The sequence below is a fragment of the Triticum dicoccoides genome, chromosome 2B, assembly GCF_002162155.2.
Source record: "Triticum dicoccoides isolate Atlit2015 ecotype Zavitan chromosome 2B, WEW_v2.0, whole genome shotgun sequence".
NCBI classification, from domain to species: Eukaryota; Viridiplantae; Streptophyta; class Magnoliopsida; order Poales; family Poaceae; genus Triticum; species Triticum dicoccoides.
Window position 1 is genome coordinate 322,792,863 of NC_041383.1, and position 20,018 is coordinate 322,812,880.

Genomic DNA, 20,018 nt, shown 5'->3' on the forward strand with positions numbered 1-20,018 from the left:
AAACGATCCCACAATGCTATATATGAAGGTTCTGATCCAGGAACAGATCACGACACATATATAACAACATAAATTAAGTTACACAACATGATAGCCTACCAGGCCCATGTTATGGCTGGCCCAATTAGACTTTTGGCCTCCTAATTTTAGCCCAATCAAATCCATTAACTTATTTCCACCAATCCACTTCGTTGGCACATTTCAAAAATGTTGCCTGTCTAATTTCAACCCATTTAAGCTTCACCTTATTTGGCCCACTGTATTTTTTTCATCTAGTACAAAATTGTTAGGCCTGCTTACTTCGATCTTGGGCCTAGCCAATTTCAGCCCAACTATAGTGCAGCACCAAATCAATTTTAGCCCAATTCTAAACAATCCCACAATGCTATGTATGAAGGTTCTGATCCAGCAACAGATCACGACACATATATGACAACATAAATTAAGTTACAGCATCAAATTACATGTTCGCATCCAACATAAATATGAAACTACATTTACTCTAGTGCCGAATACTACCTACGGTAAAATGCTTGCATTCATATCTACAAACAAAATGCATGCAGTTTGCAGTAGCAAAAGCATTACCAGATATTGCCATCACCTTACAAAAGCACGACACCAGCAAAAGAACACATATTGCCATCACCTTACAACAATATTGTGTTTCAACGACCACCTTACCCTGTAGCTCAACTTGATCACCTCTGGCTTAGCAAAAGGTCAACTTTTGCATCCATCTCAGCTTGCTTCTTCTTGTCTGACCCTTGCTTGTCCTGATTCTTCTACCTTCGTAGTCAAGGTATTGACAACCTACCAGGCTCTGCGTTCTCTTTCTTCTCTGCTGCCAGTTGCGCTTCAAGGTTGGTACCACTGGTTCTCTCACGCACATGCTGGATCCCAACATGCTGAAGAAACCTAAGCTTCTTGGTGTGCTGAGTGAGCACATCAGATATAACCTCAGTTGCAGAGATAGGTTGTCCATCTTTAGTAGGTTGAGAGAAATTCTCTTCCATATGAGTCTAGCAATGCAAGCAACAAACAGACATGGTTATGAGTTATGAGACAGCTTTGCCACAAGACAGATCAAGACAAACTGGGCAAAACAGCGGACTCCGATGTGCACAAGTATAATGGCATTTGGTATATCCAAATGCAATTCAAATTACTCTTACCATACCACAAAACCGCATCTGATGGTTGTACAATGTTATCCTAGCTCATACGATAAAGCTGCAGAGAATAAATGGATGCCTACAATGCAGCATTTTATATAGATAGTACAAGAATTATCATAGGTATAACACTGCTCGTGTGAAATTTATGGTAGCAGCAAGCCCCTCTGACCAGCAAGATTGCAACAAAATTGTGGCTAAAAAACACATGGACCAGCAGCAGCCAAACAAACAAATAAAAATGAAACATGCAGCAATGCTATGACTCAACACAAAATAAATAGAAAAAAATACGCAGTAACAAACGGACCCAAAGGTTACAGACAATGCACTTTTAACCAAGCAGCCCCACTTAATTGATCAACCAAAGAAACCAACACACACATTACACACTCACACACCCAGCGATAGACATGTCAAAGGCCACGCAACCCAGCCACTTGGCCCAAGCTCACCCACACTAAGCACAAGATGGACGAATGAATTCTCTTACCTAGCAGTAAACTTCCCTAAAAGAACTACTCACTCTGATCCAAATTAATTGCCGTAGCTCTAGTACAACTTTAGTACCAAGTTGTATTAAAGATGTGACAATTAATTTGGATCGGAGGGAGTGGTATAGACAAGCACACAACCCAGCTTGAAGGGCCCACCAAGCAGACACAGATACTCTGGACACTCTCAGCATTATCCTAGCAAGCCACACTTAAATTTGGAGGAGATAGGTGAGCTCCCTTGTTTTGATCACATGTATGTATGTGATTTACAAATGAAGACATCTAACTATGAAAAAGATTATGTTCAAGTAATCTTCTAAGAAATCATGAAAAGAAATGTAGCATTGCATACACAATACGCATCATGAAAACTGCCCAAAAATGGATAAAAATAAATTGAACCCATGTATGAATTGTTGTCTTTGTAGGTAAGATATGAAAATTTCATAAATCATTCAACGGTTGTCAAGTGGTCATATTCATGTAAGAAGCAAAGAATAGTACAGAAAAAATCTAGTCATTTCATTAAAGTGATATGTGCTCAATTGTTTCAAAGTCAAATTATTCTTCAACCTTTAGGCTGACTTTATAATTACTGACTATTGTACTACTGGATCTATTAAAAAAAGTTAGCATTGTGATATGGTTATCACTCCTCGAACCTTGACTTAAAATGGCAGATTGTGGTTGTACGATATCTGTGTACCCTTTCTTGTTGTTGTAGTGGCACTCCTTGGAACAAATCCAATGCAGTGTGTTTTTCATCTTTGTATTTTCTCCCTGAAAATGGCATATATGCAGGATGCACCATTGCTTCAGATTTAGTAACTATGAAGAAAGAACATATATAATACCAAAAGTGAACTTTACTTTATCCATTTGTTCAGGATAAGTTTATCTATGCACTAGTAGATGATCCCATAGGCTTAATTAGTTGACAATATAGTAGATAAACACATGAACAATGGTAAGGAACATTTTCACAAGCATAAAAAAATCTATGCAGGTAATACTCTTTATCTATTTCTTTTGCTATTCAACACAAGAAAAGTTACTGCAGATGGTTGTACGCATGCAGTGGCAAAACTAAGCAGATACTACATATCCAAAACAATAGCAAAACCACCTCTATTCACAAGAAGTGCCCACAATGGTATTACATAGTGCCCACAATGGTACATTATATTACATACCATAACCATGACTTGAAGGATATCAAGAATGGATGTTCACAAAATTAAGTATATATTATGATTGAATTGCTAAATTCAGAATCTACACAGAAAGATGCAGTCAATGTGATCAAAAATTAGGATTTAGATCAAGCATATATGATTGACTTGCCGAATTCAGATTCTGAATTTCATCTTCTCTACTATCTAAAAGAAACGTAACGTTCCCTCTCCCCTCTTACGTCGTCCCACCTTTCGTCCGGCCCTCCACTTACGAGAGCCCCCGCTCCCACCGATTTTTCTCCCCCTTCCACCGATTTTTCTTCCCCTTCAACCGGTTTTTCTCTGTTATTGAGTTTTTTTGTCTCACGTGAAAACCCAGCATATCTCAAATATGGTAATCAATCAATTCATGTATGGTAAGGCATAAATTCACGAAAATCTAAAATATGGCAATTATGGTAATAAATCAATTCACATATGGTAAGGCCATAAACTCACGAAAATCTCAAATATGGCAATTATGGTAATAAATCAACTCACGTATGGTAAGGTTATAAACACACGGAAACCAAATGATCGATCAATCTCTGCCATAAACTCACCAAATCTCTTATGTATAAGGCCATAAACTTCTCTTTTATGGTAAAAAGGCAGCAGGCCATCAACTTTGCACCGTCCTCATGAGCACAAGATCGCCGGAGCCACCACCACCACCGCTATGGACCAGGGCGAGAAGCAGACTGGCAGCCACAAGTAGTCACATCTGGGCACAACCACTCCAGCAATCACGGCGGGGCAAGGCGGGGCGACTCCGGCAACTTTGCAGGAGTCGCGATGTTCCACGGTGACAACGGTGGCAAGGACAAAAGCCTGCAACGGCTGCTGCCGCTCCAGATGGGTGTGACTAATATGTTGTCATGGGTCTCTTTGACAAGTTTCTCCACAAAGCGTGAATGTCTCATCCTGTGATTGACCAACACATTGAACAAAAAGAATGTGCTTCTCCAGCAACTCTTTTTGACATGCCTTCAAGCTCTATAGCATCCAGGAAGAAATTGACCCTAAGGAAGAAAAAACACTAGAATTTTATTGCATTAAGATGATAGGTTGATTTCAATGATGTGATGACTTATTTTAAATTAGGAGATGTGAACTCTGAATCATTTATTTGTTTTGTGTGGCAACTTGTGATAAATTGTGAGATGTGAACTCTGAATCATTTATTTTGTGTGAAAATTTGCATTAATTCTAAGATGTGAACACAGAGTCATCTATTGAATGAGATATGACTCCTATCTAACAGGCAAAAAAATCGTTTAACTGATTGTCCATGTATTCCTGTTCAAGACAGAAACATTAGTAACTGATGCAGAACCTATGCTTACATGGGCTAATGGGATCTCTCAAAATTCTATGCACAAGTTCAGAGTAAGGGATCAGAGGAAAATGCTCAAAATGCACTGGTCAAACACTAAATCTCTCCCCTGATGTAAGCTACATGCTGCCTTGCGGAGGAATCGAGAGGAGCAAGGAAATACAGGGCACTTGGTCGCCGGGTGGGTGCCGTGTCACCGAGCACGAGCAGTAGAGGGAGCGGCCGTCAACCAAGCAGCAACATGAGCCTCCCGGGTGCAGAGGGAGGCACTGGGCCGTCGAGCATCACCGGGAGCCGCCGGACCGCCGAGCAGAAGTGGGAGCCACTGGGGTGGAGAGGAAGCTGCGGGCAGTCGAGCCGTCGGGCAGCAGCGGGAACTGCCTGGCCTCCGAGCGGCAGCAGTAGCCGCCGGGCCGCTGAGCTGCAGCGCTGCTTCGTGTTCTTGCTGCATCAGTGTTAAGAGTAGCGAGCAGGACGAGCAGCAGGTTCAGTACGAACTACGAAGGGTCGAACCAGGTAGATTAGGCATAGAAATTGCAAAACTACCACAGGGGCACAAAGGTCATTCCACGTTGATTCTTTGAATTAAATTAATTAAGAATTAATTAGAATACATATTAGGGCAAATGATCAAAAGATAAAAGAAAAATAGGGCAAATCATCTAATCTTAACTAAAGCAGGGAGATTCCAGCGGCCGTTCTGCATTTAATTGTTGTCCGCAATCGTCCAATATTATCGTCCATGTAGTACTGCTCATTTTATTTTCATGGAGCCGTCCTACAACTTTTAGAAAAGTTAGATGCTAACCGTATTTTGGAAAAGTATTATCTTGCTAAAGGAATTTGATGTGGTAGCATGAATTAGTCTTCGTTGAACTTGTACAAATCTTTAACCTCTAGAATATTTTTTTCTGTTTTACTGTTTCTGCTTTGGAATAATATAACTCTATTGATCCTTGGCTTCTTTCTAATCACCAATTAGGATGCAATACAGGAAATCTTGAAATATCAAAACCTCCACCAACCACGCCTTGCTAAGACAAACACATTGTGAAATATACCCCAACTACATGGTTGCGTGCTTGAAATTCCAGTGTGTGTGGGTGAGGGGGGGAAGTGGTTGAGGATGCAACCCAGATGCGCTATTGAGAACCGTATGGATAGATTGGACTAGGGAGGCTACTTGGAGTAAGGAGACGAAGAGGTGGAAATAGTGGTGAAAGAAGAAGAGTGTGATTGAGTGGTGAAACAATAGTCAATAATGGTGTTTGTTTTTTTTCGGGAGAAAAATGTTGTCTGTTATGCATGAGTATCCTATAGGTATACACGATTGATGTTAATATTATTGGAATATGTATAGTCCGGTTGCAACATACGGGCAAATAGCTAGTATTGTTAAATGTAGATTAAAGTCAGTACAATAACAACTGAAGAGGCTGGTTGCCATCACATTCCTCGTTCACCATATGGTTGTGCTCAGGCTGGGCAATGAGATCACTTCCATTGGCCAGAGAGGTGTTTTCAACACAATGGACGAGGTCGTCATCTTAAAAGAAGGCAGTAAGTGAGAGTGCATTGGTCATATAATAAAATCTAATAAACAAGGCTCGCTATTTGAAAACAGATAAACCTTCAATACTAGATATTTACAACATATGCAGCATGAAATTACTTAAAAAACTACACATCTAGCTATTCCACTGAAACAGGCATAATTTTATGGATATTCGCTAATCCATGTCCAAAGAAATAATATGATATTAAAAGGAACAAAGTGCAATGAAGCCAAATTAAGGTTTAGATTAGGCATATATGATTGAATTTCTCAACTCCGGTTTCATAATTTTATGGATATACGCTAATCCATGTCCAAAGAAAGAATATGATATTAAAAGGAACAAAGTGCAATGAAGCCAAATTAAGGTTTAGATTAGGCATACATGATTGAATTTCTCAACTCCGATTCTAAAATTTCATCTCATGGCTAATTCCTATGTTTTTTTAACAAAAGTGTAGATAAAAGTCAGTTCGGTAGCAACTGAACAAACTGGTTGTCATCGCCTTTCTCCACCATATGGTTGTCCTCATCAGGGGCATTGAGGTCACTGCCATTGGCCATACATGTGATGGCATCACGATGGACAAGGTCATCATTTTCCAATTGAGGCAGTCAATGCATCATACAATAAGAACTAATAGATAGGGCTCACTAGTTGAAAACAATTTAATCTACAATACCGGCCATTTATAACATATGTAACATGAAATTACTTAGAAAACTATTGCTACCTGATGAGGACATCAATACCATTGTTACACCCACAGCCCCTGCTGCTATACATACTGGACCAATTACTAGAGCTCGCGCACGCCAACTAAATTACCAGGTACTTTCGTTTCTTGGTAATATTCTAATGTTCATGAGAATATGATGCTGCCTAAATTGGATACATTTGTTTTGCTTACAAATGAAGGGCCTAGCTTGGAGAAGGATGAACATTGGAGCAAGAGAAAGCATGGAGATGATGGCATGCGCAAGGGGAACAAGAACGGAGTTACGAGTGATGATTTCAGGTCTTTGAAGCCACCATAACGAGTGCATGAAGCCTTGGACGAAATATACAAGATGCCACTTCATAAATTTCGTCCAGAGGCTATTATAGGTGCTGCGTCACCTTTTTATTGGGTCAGGCCCATGTAATTTCGAAATACATTAGTATAGGCTATTTTTAGAATCCGTATGTGTGGGGAAACAAGAGATAGGGTTGATTTTGGACCCCTCTACCAAGGGCCACGAAATTCCCCCTCTCTTCCTCCATATATACAGCCCTTAGGGCAACGTTTAGACTTTGGGTTTTGTTTAGATTAAAAGTTCCCCATAGCTGCAACTTCGCGTACTTCATTTGTGTTCAACGACCAGACAAAGGCGTCACAGAACCCCACCTTGATCAATAAAGCTTTCATCTTATATTCGCAATATCTAGATTGCAATCTCAGTTTCTTGCTTGTTCTTCGTTTGCTCACAGGAAGCATACCCTCGTGGTAAGGTTGATCGTGCTCCGGCGTGGTCAATAACCTCTCAGAGTTGGTTTAGCGATTGCTAAGGCGCGGCGTCCTCGCACGTTCGTAGTCGGATCGTCAAAGTCGACTTCCACCAAAGCGATATCCATCATCTCATCGAAAGACGGGACACCTTTGCCCCTATCAAGTGGTATCAGATTTCCAGGTTGCTCGGTGAGATTTTATAGTTTTCGTAGTTTAGATCGAGTCTTTTCTTCATACCTATAGTCCACGAAAAAGCCAAAAAAATTTTAGGGTTAGTTCATCTTATCCGAACCAATCTGAGCTTTTGCATAATCTTTTCTGTATTTGCTTTGTTGAATTTGCGGTTGCATCATCGTGTCAAGTTGCTGGTCCTAGCGTCTAGTACTTTAGAGATTCGAGTTCTGTTCACAAGTTGTCACGCCGCCGCCGCACCATCGTCATCACCGCTGCCATATACCACCATCGTCATCACCGCTGCCATATACCACCATCGTCATCACCGCTGTCATATACCACCATCATCATCGCCGTTACCATATACCACATATCCCCGCCATCACACTAATCCAAGTCCACCTCCATCAAAGATTCGCCACCAGTTTGGGTTCCATCTCCCTGCAAATATTCGCCACCAGTCCAAGTTTCCACCAGATTCATCTCCGCCACCAGTCCTAGTCCGAGTCCAGCAATTGTTGCTTTGTTCTCGATTTCCAGATCACGCGATACTCCGAGTCGTGACAGAGTAGGACTCCCCAACTTCTGAACCATCCGCAGAAGAAAAATAGTTCCAGTTTCAAAAAAAAAACTAAGTCTGGAAAATTCTGGCTAGGCAGTTTTTAGACCATTTGTAGACTTTTTCGAAAAAAATTGTTGCGGAGCAAAAAAAAAGAGGAAAAAAGTGCAAAAAAAAGGAAAAAAAAGAGAAAAAATTCAGAGTGTGCTCCTCCCTTGTTTACGTGCCGCGCCGTGATTTTGTTGGTGTTCTAGGCTCGCGTCTCTAGCACAATCTAGCCTAAGACCAGCACTGTACCGTCGTTGAGCGTTTATTCAACTTTGCATCTCTGAATTGATTATTGCTGACCCTTTTTGCTACCACATTATAAGCCTTCCCAGCTCCACATACATCTACGTCGTGCGTTTGACTCTCCCTGGTAATCGCTTTATCCAAGCTTTGAGAGTTTTGACTCCAACGGTTGCCGATCACCGCCTGCTGCTGGGTAAGAACTGGTAAGAATTTGAGATTTGCTTGACGGATTTGTGACACCCACCACCACCTCTTGTTAGTAGTCTGTAGGATCATATTCTTGTGTGTTTCTATTGCTGCTAACCATGCCAGGATCACAAGCCGATGAGACTGACTGGGAGAACATGATGAATAAGGATTTGCATGATAAATTTCAGCAAATGATGAGTGGACGGGTGCAAGATGTGCTAAACAGATTTGAAGAGGCCATGGAGAAGATAGATGGCATGGAGAAGACGTTCGACACAAAGCTCGATAACAAGTTTAATGAATTGCTCGCGCGTCTTCCACCACCACCACCCGCTGCACCTAACGCACCTCTCCAACAACAACAACAACGACTACCTCCACGTCGCGAAACAGACCTCCGCCGAGCGAGCCGTGTCCCTCTTGCGTTTGGCCAAACTGTTGGTGCTGCTGTTGATACTTCTGTGGCTCCTGCTGCTGATGCGGAGGAGGATGATTATGTGGGAGATTACGAGGATGAGGTTGATCAAAATCAGAACTACGTGCAACCACCTGCACCACACCCACCAGGTCGTCCACATGCAAATATGCGCAATGGTAGGCCTGCACCACCACCTCAGGTACGAGATGATGTCCATATTCCTAAACTAAAATTGAATATTCCACCATTTGAGGGTAGATATGTTCCTGATATATATCTTACTTGGGAGTTAGAAACTGAACAACGATTTACATGTTTACAATATCCTGAGGAGAGACGGGTTGCTGCTGCTGTTTGTGCTTTCACTAGTTTTGCATGTGTATGGTGGTCTGAACATTGTAGATTATATCCTATTCCAACTACTTGGGCTGCTTTGAAAACTGCTATGCGTACGCGTTGGGTTCCACCATATTATCAACGTGAATTGCTTCAAAAATTGCAGCGTTTAAGACAAGGGAAAACTTCTGTAGAAGAATATTATCAGGAATTACAAACTGGCATGATTAGATGTGGTATTGTTGAGGAGAATGAAGCTATGCTTGCACATTTTCTAGGTGGATTAAATAGAGAGATTCAGACCATTCTAGACTATAAGGAGTATACTAATATCACTCGTTTATTCCATCTTGCTTGTAAAGCTGAACGTGAAGTGCAGGATCAACAAGCATTGGCGTGAACTAACTTTTCTGCAGGCCGACCTTCATCATGGACACCGCGTGCATCTTCTACTTCAACTGCACCAGCACCTCAATCAGGTGCCTCCTCCAGCCGTGATACAAGAAAACAGGCACAACCACCGTTATCTGCCAAGAGCGCACCTGCCGGGCCTGCATAGAGTTCTTCTTCTTCCATGGCATCAACAAGGCACACAAGTGATATTATTTGTCGTCGTTGTAAGGGAGGAGGTCATTATGCGAGAGAATGCAAATCTCAGTGTGTTATGATTGCTACCGAGGATGGTGGATATGAGTCCGCTAGTGACTATGATGAGGAGACTTTGGCTCTTATTACACGTGAAGAACATGGTGGAGATGATTCTGATCATGAGACGCAATACATGGCTCCTGAAGACGCTGACAGGTATGAATGTTTAGTTGCTCAACGTGTTTTGAGTGTGCAGGTCACACAAGCTGAGCAAAATCAGAGGCACAATTTGTTCCATACCAAGGGAGTTGTGAAGGAACGTCCTGTGCGCGTCATCATAGACGGAGGTAGCTGCAACAACATGGCTAGCATGGAGATGGTGGAGAAGCTTTCTCTCACCACAAGACCACATCCACATCCTTACTACATCCAATGGTTCAACAACAGCGGCAAGGTTAAGGTAACACGTACTGTTCGTGTGCATTTTAGTATCTCTACATATGCTGATTATGTTGATTGCGATGTGGTACCTATGAAAGCGTGTTCCTTATTACTTGGTAGACCATGGCAATTTGATAAAAATTCTGTACACCATGGTAGAAACAATCAGTATACTCTTGTTCATAAGGATAAAAATATTACTTTGCTTCCTATGACTCCTGATTCTATTTTAAAAAATGATATTAATAGAGCTAATAAAGCAAAACAGGAGAAGAATAAGAGTGAAAATCAGATTGTGGCAAAAGAATTTGAGCAACAAATGAAGCCTAATAATAAACCATCTAGTGTTGCTTCTGAAATTAAATTGAAAAATGCATGTTTATTTGCCACCAAATCTGATATTGATGAGCTAGATTTCAGCAAATCTGTTTGCTATGCTTTTGTGTGCAAAGAGACATTATTTTCATTTGAGGACGTGCCTTCCTCTTTGCCTCCTGCTGTCACTAACATTTTGCAGGACTTCGCTGACGTCTTTCCACAAGACGTGCCACCGGGATTACCGCCTATTCGAGGGATTGAGCATCAGATTGACTTAATTCCCGGTGCTTCACTGCCAAACCGTGCGCCATACCGTACCAATCCAGAGGAGACGAAGGAGATTATGCGTCAAGTACAAGAGCTTCTCGACAAAGGTTATATACGCGAATCTCTTAGTCCTTGTGCTGTTCCTATTATTCTAGTGCCGAAAAAGGATGGTACATCACGTATATGTGTTGATTGTAGAGGCATTAATAATATTACTATTTGTTATCGTCATCCTATTCCTAGGCTAGATGATATGCTTGATGAATTGAGTGGCTCTACAATATTCTCCAAAGTTGATTTGCGTAGTGGATACCATCAAATTCGTATGAAATTGGGAGATGAATGGAAAACAACATTTAAAACTAAGTTTGGATTATATGAATAGTTAGTCATGCCTTTTGGTTTAACTAATGCACCTAGTACTTTCATGAGATTAATGAACGAAGTTTTACGTGCTTTCATTGGACGATTTGTGGTAGTTTACTTTGATGACATATTGATTTATAGTAGATCTTTGGAAGAACATTTGGAACATTTACGTGCTGTTTTTATTGCTCTACGTGATGCACGTTTGTTTGGTAACCTTGGGAAGTGCACCTTTTGCACCGACCGAGTATCTTTTCTTGGCTATGTTGTTACTCCACGGGGAATTGAAGTTAATAAAGCCAAGATTGACGCTATTGAGAGTTGGCCGCAACCCAAACGGTCACACAAGTGAGGAGTTTTCTTGGCCTCGCTGGATTCTATAGGCGTTTTATGAGAGATTTCAGCACCATTGCTGCACCTCTCAATGAGCTTACAAAGAAAGATGTGCCTTTTCTTTGGGGTACCGCACAGGAAGAAGCCTTCACGGTATTGAAAGATAAGTTGACACATGATCCTTTACTCCAACTTCCTGATTTTAATAAGACTTTTGAGCTTGAATGTGATGCTAGTGGAATTGGATTAGGAGGTGTGTTATTACAAGATGGCAAACCTGTTGCATATTTTTCTGAGAAATTGAGTGGGCCTAGTCTGAATTATTCTACTTATGATAAAGAATTATATGCTCTTGTTCGAACTTTAGAAACATGGCAACATTATTTATGGCCCAAAGAATTTGTTATACATTCTGATCATGAATCTTGGAAACATATTAAAAGTCAAGCTAAACTGAATCGTAGACATGCTAAATGGGTTGAATTCATTGAGACTTTCCCTTATGTCATTAAACACAAGAAGGGAAAAGAAAATGTTATTGCTGATGCATTGTCTCGTCGCTATACTATGCTTTCACAACTTGACTTCAAAATATTTGGTTTGGAGACCATCAAAGATCAATATGTGCATGATGCTGATTTTAAAGATGTAATGCAGAATTGTAAAGAAGGAAGAATGTGGAACAAGTTCGTTGTTAACGATGGATTTGTGTTCCGTGATAACAAACTATGCATTCCAGCTAGCTCTGTTCGTCTTTTGTTGTTGCAGGAGTCGCATGGAGGAGGATTAATGGGACACTTTGGCGTGAAGAAGACGGAGGACGTACTTGCTACACATTTCTTTTGGCCAAAGACGAGACGGGATGTTGAGCGTTTTATTGCTCGCTGCACTAAATGTCAAAAAGCTAAGTCACGACTCAATTCTCATGGTTTATATATGCCTTTGCATGTACCTAGTGTTCCTTGGGAGGATATATCTATGGACTTTGTTTTAGGTTTACCTCGAACAAAGAAGGGGAGGGATAGCATATTTGTTGTCGTGGATAGATTCTCGAAAATGGCACACTTTTTACCATATCATAAAAGCGATGATGCTGTTAATGTTGTTGATTTGTTCTTTCATGAAATTATTCGCTTGCATGATGTGCCAAATACTATTGTTTCAGATCGTGATACTAAATTTCTTAGCCACTTTTGGAGATGTTTATGGGCTAAGTTGGGGACTAAACTGCTTTTTAGTACTACTTGTCACCCCCAAACTGATGGACAAACTGAAGTAGTCAATAGAACATTGTCTACTATGCTTAGGGCTGTTTTGAAGAATAATAACAAAATGTGGGAGGAATGCTTGCCTCATATTGAATTTGCTTATAATCGTTCATTGCATTCTACTATTAAGATGTGCCCTTTTGAAATTGTGTATGGTTTCCTACCTCGTGCACCTATTGATTTGTTGCCTCTTCCATCTTTGGAGAAGATTAATTTTGATGCTAAACAACATGCTGAATTGGTTTTAAAAATGCATGAGTTAACTAAGGAAAACATTGAGCGTATGAATGCTAAATATAAACTTGCTGGAGATAAGGGTAGAAAACATGTTGTGTTTGCACCTGGAGATCTTGTTTGGTTACATTTGCGTAAAGATAGATTTTCTGATTTGCACAAATCAAAGCTAATGCCACGTGTTGATGGTCCCTTTAAGGTGTTAGAGAAAATAAATGATAATGCATACAAACTTGAGCTACCTGCAGATTTTGGGGTTAGTCCCACTTTTAACATTGCAGATTTGAATCCTTATTTGGGTGAGGAAGATGAACTTCCGTCGAGGACGTCTTCATTTCAAGGAGAGGATGATGAAGACATCAATACCATTGTTACACCCACAGCCCCTGCTGCTATACATACTGGACCAATTACTAGAGCTCGCGCACGCCAACTAAATTACCAGGTACTTTCGTTTCTTGGTAATGATTCTAATGTTCATGAGAATATGATGCTGCCTAAATTGGATACATTTGTTTTGCTTACAAATGAAGGGCCTAGCTTGGAGAAGGATGAACATTGGAGCAAGAGAAAACATGGAGATGATGGTATGCGCAAGGGGAACAAAAACGGAGTTACGAGTGATGATTTCAGGTCTTTGAAGCCACCATAACGAGTGCATAAAGCCTTGGACGAAATATACAAGATGCCACTTCATAAATTTCGTCCATAGGCTATTATAGGTGTTGCGTCACCTTTTTATTGGGTCAGGCCCATGTAATTTCGAAATACATTAGTATAGGCTATTTTTAGAGTCCGTATGTGTGGGGAAACAAGAGATAGGGTTGATTTCGGACCCCTCTACCAAGGGCCATGAAATTCCCCCTCTCTTCCTCCATATATACAGCCCTTAGGGCAACGTTTAGACTTTGGGTTTTGTTTAGATTAAAAGTTCGCCATAGTTGCAACTTCGCGTACTTCATTTGTGTTCAACGATAAGACAAAGGCGTCACAGAACCCCACCTTGATCAATAAAGCTTTCATCTTATATTCGCAATATCTAGATTGCAATCTCAGTTTCTTGCTTGTTCTTCATTTGCTCGCAGAAAACAGACCCTCGTGGTAAGGTTGATCGTGCTCCGGCGTGGTCAATAACCTCTCGGAGTTGGTTTAGCGATCGCTAAGGCGCGGCGTCCTCGCACGTTCGTAGTCGGATCGTCAAAATCGACTTCCACCAAAGCGATATCCATCATCTCATCAAAAGACGGGACACCTTTGCCCCTATCACTACCAGGAGGAAATAGATAGACATCTAGCTATTCCATTGAAACGGGAATAATTTCAACTAGTTGCATCATCAAACTAGATGGAAGAAAAATATATGTCATGTAATGGTGTATATTATACTGTGTTATATGCTAGTATTGCTGTGTCAATCTGCTGTGTGCCACAATATGATCAAGATTTCCAGGTGAAGAATAGACATCACTATGTTTTAGGCAACATAGGTAATACTCTCAAGTCAGGGAGCAAAAAGACTGTAAAAAAAGAGCGCAAAAGTCAAGTTAAGTAGTTTCTTAAATTGCGCCACAACACCAGACTATAAATATATCATTTTAGGCTGTGGTCGGAACAAAGGGAAGGAAAACACGGAAATGAAAAGGAACGGAGGTGCATAACATACAAAAGGAAAAGATTGTATAGATGTGCAGAACTGGAGTTCTAAACATAGGGAAAGAAACCAAGAGAAATCAATTCACATGGCCCTGCTGGTAATTATAAAAGGTTTAACGAATCAAGTCTGATCCTGCCTTGTGAATCTTGGTCCTGACATGTACAAATCAACCTCACATTGGGCCCAATGGTGCATGAGTCAGCAGCTTTTCATTGTGCTGCCTCGGGCCCGTGAGAAACAAGAGATTGCAGTGGATGTTTATTTTCCTCTAAAAACGCAGGTAGGGGAACCTTTCCAAACGATTGATACAGAAAGATTCCTTGTACTGAACAGCCTAAAAGCTGACAATTCAGTTTTCCAGTAGCTAATCGATCATGTCTTACATACACAGAGTGCAAGCGTGGCTGGGCAGCGCCAAGAAAAGCAGACGTACGTGTGGTTTAATGCTGGAAAGGACTTTTGTCCACCCCTATGACAAATAGAAACTCAGTTCCAACTTCCACTAGGGTCTGAACATGGCCAAAGTACTCCTCACAGGAACACATGCGCCAAGGTTCACACATGACACATGCTCAGAGCATGTGTCTACATTACATACGGTGCTTACCTAAGGCCGGTGCTGACCCAAAGGTCAGTAGGTGAGCACGTGACTTTGTCGCGCTCAGTATGAAGGTGCAATGCTTCATGGTGATATATAGTTAGTTCACTTGTCGCTTTGTATTTTATTTTTCTGTGAATCACTCTCGCTTAGATACCTCTGTGCTGATTAATATTTGTAACTCAGGCCACAACTTGCGTGATTAATGTCGATCTAATTAACCTGTCTTGTCCATATGTAACCTTCGTTCCCTAGTTCTTACTACTATACATCGACGCGCACAGGCTGTAACTGCCTACGCCAACATTATGCTACAAATACCTTAGAGGTCTAGTACTTAATTAGATGATTGCTTATTCATAGGAACGAACAGAGCTCTAATGAAACACTAGCACTAGCAAACGAAATCAAACTACACCTACATGTGTACGAGCAGTAGATAGGCAACCGTGAGGTGGGTTAGTGCGCATCTAGGGTTTGGTGGAGGCGGAGGGGAATGGTGAGGGATACGTAGCAAGACCGGATCCAGAAGGGGGGCATGGAGGTGGACTGCTGGCCAGCTTTGGAGGCGGCGAGGTGGGGTCGTGACCGGCGGTGGAGGTGGAGTCCCGGCCGTCTGATGGTGGCGGGAGCGAGCCGCTTGGTAAGGGGTCTGTGGAGGCTGCGGGGGATGGGAGGAAGTAGCCGGCGGTTGAGGCGGAAGGGCGCGGTGGAGTTGGAGCTGTGGCCTGCTGCGGAGGTGGGGTGGAGGTGGAGCCGTGGCCTGCGGCGGAGGTGGGGTGGAGGTGGAAGGGGGATTTGGGCGATTTGGGGACTCGGGGCGGGGTGTGGTGTGGGGTTATGGAGTTTCTGTGCATCAATTACTAAAATACCCTTCGTATAGAGTAGTGTACTATTGTCTAATTTTTGGCAACCTGAACATGGGTAATAGGGTCAATTCATGTCGGTGCTTTTTTGGCTTGGCGCCGTTGCGGCGAAAACTGAACGCGTGCGCGCGGGTTTTCTTGCCTCCGACCATATATAGAACTTTCTTTTTCAAAGGGAATTGAATATACGTAAAGTCTAGAAGATATACTCCCTCTATACGCTAGTTATAGTGGGGTAACTTAGATAGTAACATAACACATCCCAAGAAAAGTTTGTTTATGTGGCACATACTTAATGAGTAGAGAGGTGTTTGGAGTAACATATTATGTTACCATCACATGGCGCTTTATAAGAAAAATTGAGTCTACAAGCTAATAAATGCAACCATATATGATACTAGTTCTATGACACTTTGCACTATGAAAGTGGTAACATAGAGTAGTGTCATATGCATGACACTACTCTAAGTTACTCCCCACTATGACTAGCCTCATAAATATAAGGCCTTTTAGAGATTTAATTATGAATTACATATAAAGTAAAATAAGTGAATTTACACTTTAAATATATCTATATATATCTGTATATAGTTCATACTGAAATCTTTAAAAGGTTTTATATTTAAGAATATTATAGTATTACACAAGCACGTTATATTTGACATTTCTTACACTATGTTCTATAAATAATTACTACTCCCTCCGTAAAGTAAGAGCGTTTAGATCACTATTATTAAGGGGATATGGTTTAATCTCAACTCTTTTGGCTCTTGTGTGCCTGCATAGGCATCTAGGATGAATGTCGACTTGTTTGTTAGAAAAAGGATGAATGCCCACCCGATTACCCCACAACGCATGCTTAATTATCCCTCGGGCATTGGCTCGATTACCCCTTGGTGTCAGTTTGATTACCCCTCAACACACTGGGTTGTGCCTTTGTTATCCCTTAGCATACGAGATTGCGACTTGATTACCCTCAATGTCGGCTCGACTATCCATCAGTGTCAACTTGATTGCCCATTGGCACATGAGACAACAAATTGATCACCCCTCGGCATAGCAGACTGTGGCTTTATTACCCCTCGACGCTGGCTTTATTACACCTTGTCAGCTTGATTACCCATCAATGTCGGCTTGATTGCCCATCAGCACACGAGGCCACAGATTAATCACCCCTCGGCATAGTAGACTGCGGCTTTATTACCCCTCGACGCTAGCTTGATTACACCGTGTCAGCTTGATTACCCCTCGACACAGTAGATCAATAATTGATTACCTCTCGACACACCATATCGATAAGACGACACTAAGCGGCCTTCCTAAGGAGGATCATAGAAGGTGGCAAATGGGATCGAGTCATCCCACACTCGGATGTTGAAGGGAGGATAGGTGATTGGTGTCGACCGTCGATCGAACAATAGGGGTTCAACCCACACACTCCTTGAGGCCCTTGATTATTGTGCCCATGCCAACGGTATGGAACTGAATAGCCGGAGAAGATAAAAGCTAGCTTGATTACTCCTCGACACACCAGATAGCAGTAAGGGAGAGATCACAGGACAACTTCCTTACAGCGGTTGAACACACTGATGCTTTACTCCATGAGGGAAGGAGAGGAGGAAAACCACTAGTCGCCCCATAAGAGCCCCCTCTCCTCCCCACCACCATCGGCGACCGCCTCTCTGTAGTCACCATTGCTCATCGCTATTCCAAGGCAAAGGTGTGCTTCATTGTGTGCTAATTTCGACATTTAAACAAAATCACAATGTGATACACAGTCACGCTTGCCAACATATGTTAGTTTGGAACGCTTATATTGCTTTCAATACCTGTTGATTCGGTATGTTAAGGCCTTCCACTATGTAGGCCAAATGAGGTGCCAAATCTACTTCTGCATAATTTGGCATCGATGCCCTCCATAGCCCATGCGGTGCTATAAAAAATATTGTGGGAACCGGAGCAAGTGCTAGGACCGATGCCCACTTCCAGCATGACAATAAAATACATTAAACTATGCACCAATGCCCACTTCCAGCGCAAAGGATCGAGGGGGAGGTTGGCTTGCTCGATTTCTTTATGTACGTGCGGGTCCCGCTTTTCTACGGGCTGCAAACCAACGGTGTGAGGGCGGTGCCAAATTTTTTTCTGAGGGCATCAATGCCCAATCTACCATATTTTAATGCATCAGGCACCGGTCACATATAAGGATGGCAATTTTACCCATGGGTATGGGTACCCGCGGGTACCGTACACGTATGGACAGGGTATGGGCACAATTTTATACCCACGGTTAGTACCTATACCCTACCCGTTAATTCATGGGTAGGGCACGAGTATAGCTTTTTATCCATGGATATACCCATACCCTACCCATTTAATACCGACATGTGAATCTTACCCGTGATTCACAATCACAAGTGTACCTATGTTAAAGTTCTGTTGTGAGCCTATGGACCTATGTTTAAGTTTTTACTAATTGTCAATTTAAATTGAGATAATTTTCATGTACTCGGCTATTTGTTATTTAGTTGAGATCAATTGTTTTTTTTATCAAATGTGCTATAGATGAATGTAAAATTGTGAATAACTTGTGTACTAATTGATCTACCCATTGGGTACCCAATGGGTTTGGGTACCCGTCGGGGTAAGGGTACGGGTAAAGTATCATACCCACCGGTACGGGTATGGATAGAATTTTATACCCATTGACTACACGGGTATGGGTATGGTATTGCTCTACCCGCCCCATACCCTATCCATTGCCATCCTTAGTCACATAGTGGAGGGCCTAAGAGAATCAAAGATTTTACCTAGCTTATTATCCTTCACAAGGAAGAGAAAATCCATGAACAATGCAACTTAGAGGAAGGTGAATCCGGTGCAAAAAAATTAGAAAGAAACCAACGCCCATCACAGATGTGAAGTTTTTTTTCCGAGGGGCACATGTGAAACTATGAACAGTGCACATAGATGCTCTCCCGCCACCCTCGCAAAAAAAAAAAAATGCTCTCCCGCCTATTTTTTGACGGACCGCGCGCTCAATCTTTCCATGGCCTGCCCTATTGGACCCACTTGCGCATTGAGATGGGAAAAGAGGCCGCCCCTGTCAGGTCTCCTCCTTCGTTCTTCCCCTCTCTCAAAACGAGCGCCGCCAGAGTTCCAAAATCCCACCTTCTCAAGCTGATCTCTCTGCACCCTCTCCCCCCTCCCCAGATCAGAGCCTCGGCCCGCCCCAGCACGCTCTTCGCCCCCTTCTCTGCCTATAGGGCTCGATCCACGGCACAATCGCCATCCCACGTCGATCTCGGTGACCCCGCTGCGCCGCCCGTGGAGATTGACCGGACTGCCAAGCCCGCGGTGGCAGCACCGTACTCCGCCGATTCGATGCCGACCGGTAGCACGGAAGGAAATGGCGGTGCCGGACGCGCGCGTCGCTGATGGTCAGGCTGCCGAGGCAAAGGTTGGAGTCGCTCTTGCAGGAACTCTGGCGGACACTTCGGGCTGGGCGACTTCGATCTCGGCGTATCACTTCCTGATGTAGCCACCGACTCCGAGGCGCATACAGGAACAACAAGGGCTGTGACAACAACGGCGATGTGGTTCAATGGTGTGTGACTTAGAGCATGCTTGAATACGTTTTAGTCTCATGACTAAAAGTAGTGGGACTAAAACTTGCTAGTCTCATCCATGCTTGGATCCAAATACTAAATAAACTAAAATCTAGTTATTGAGCATTTATTATCCTCCAAACCCTCCAATCCAGAACTAAGGAGAGGAATTAAATGAGGAGAGAGAGAGCTAATACATATTTTAGTAGGTTTCTCATGACTAAAAGATTTTAGCCTCAAGAC

General features: G+C 42.3%; 1 long non-coding RNA gene across 2 annotated transcripts; it reads right to left on the reverse strand.

Annotated features, from left to right (window-relative positions):
• Positions 1-392: 392 nt before the first annotated feature.
• On the reverse strand, positions 393-16,058 carry LOC119363614. 2 transcript variants are annotated; one of them, XR_005174155.1, is made up of 3 exons: positions 15,724-16,058; positions 2,335-2,452; positions 393-1,022 (listed from the first exon to the last, which is right to left on the reverse strand). It is a non-coding gene; the product is annotated as an uncharacterized LOC119363614 (long non-coding RNA). The 2 variants fall into 2 exon arrangements; XR_005174156.1 differs by lacking the exon at positions 15,724-16,058 and adding an exon at positions 3,450-6,558.
• Positions 16,059-20,018: the final 3,960 nt, after the last annotated feature.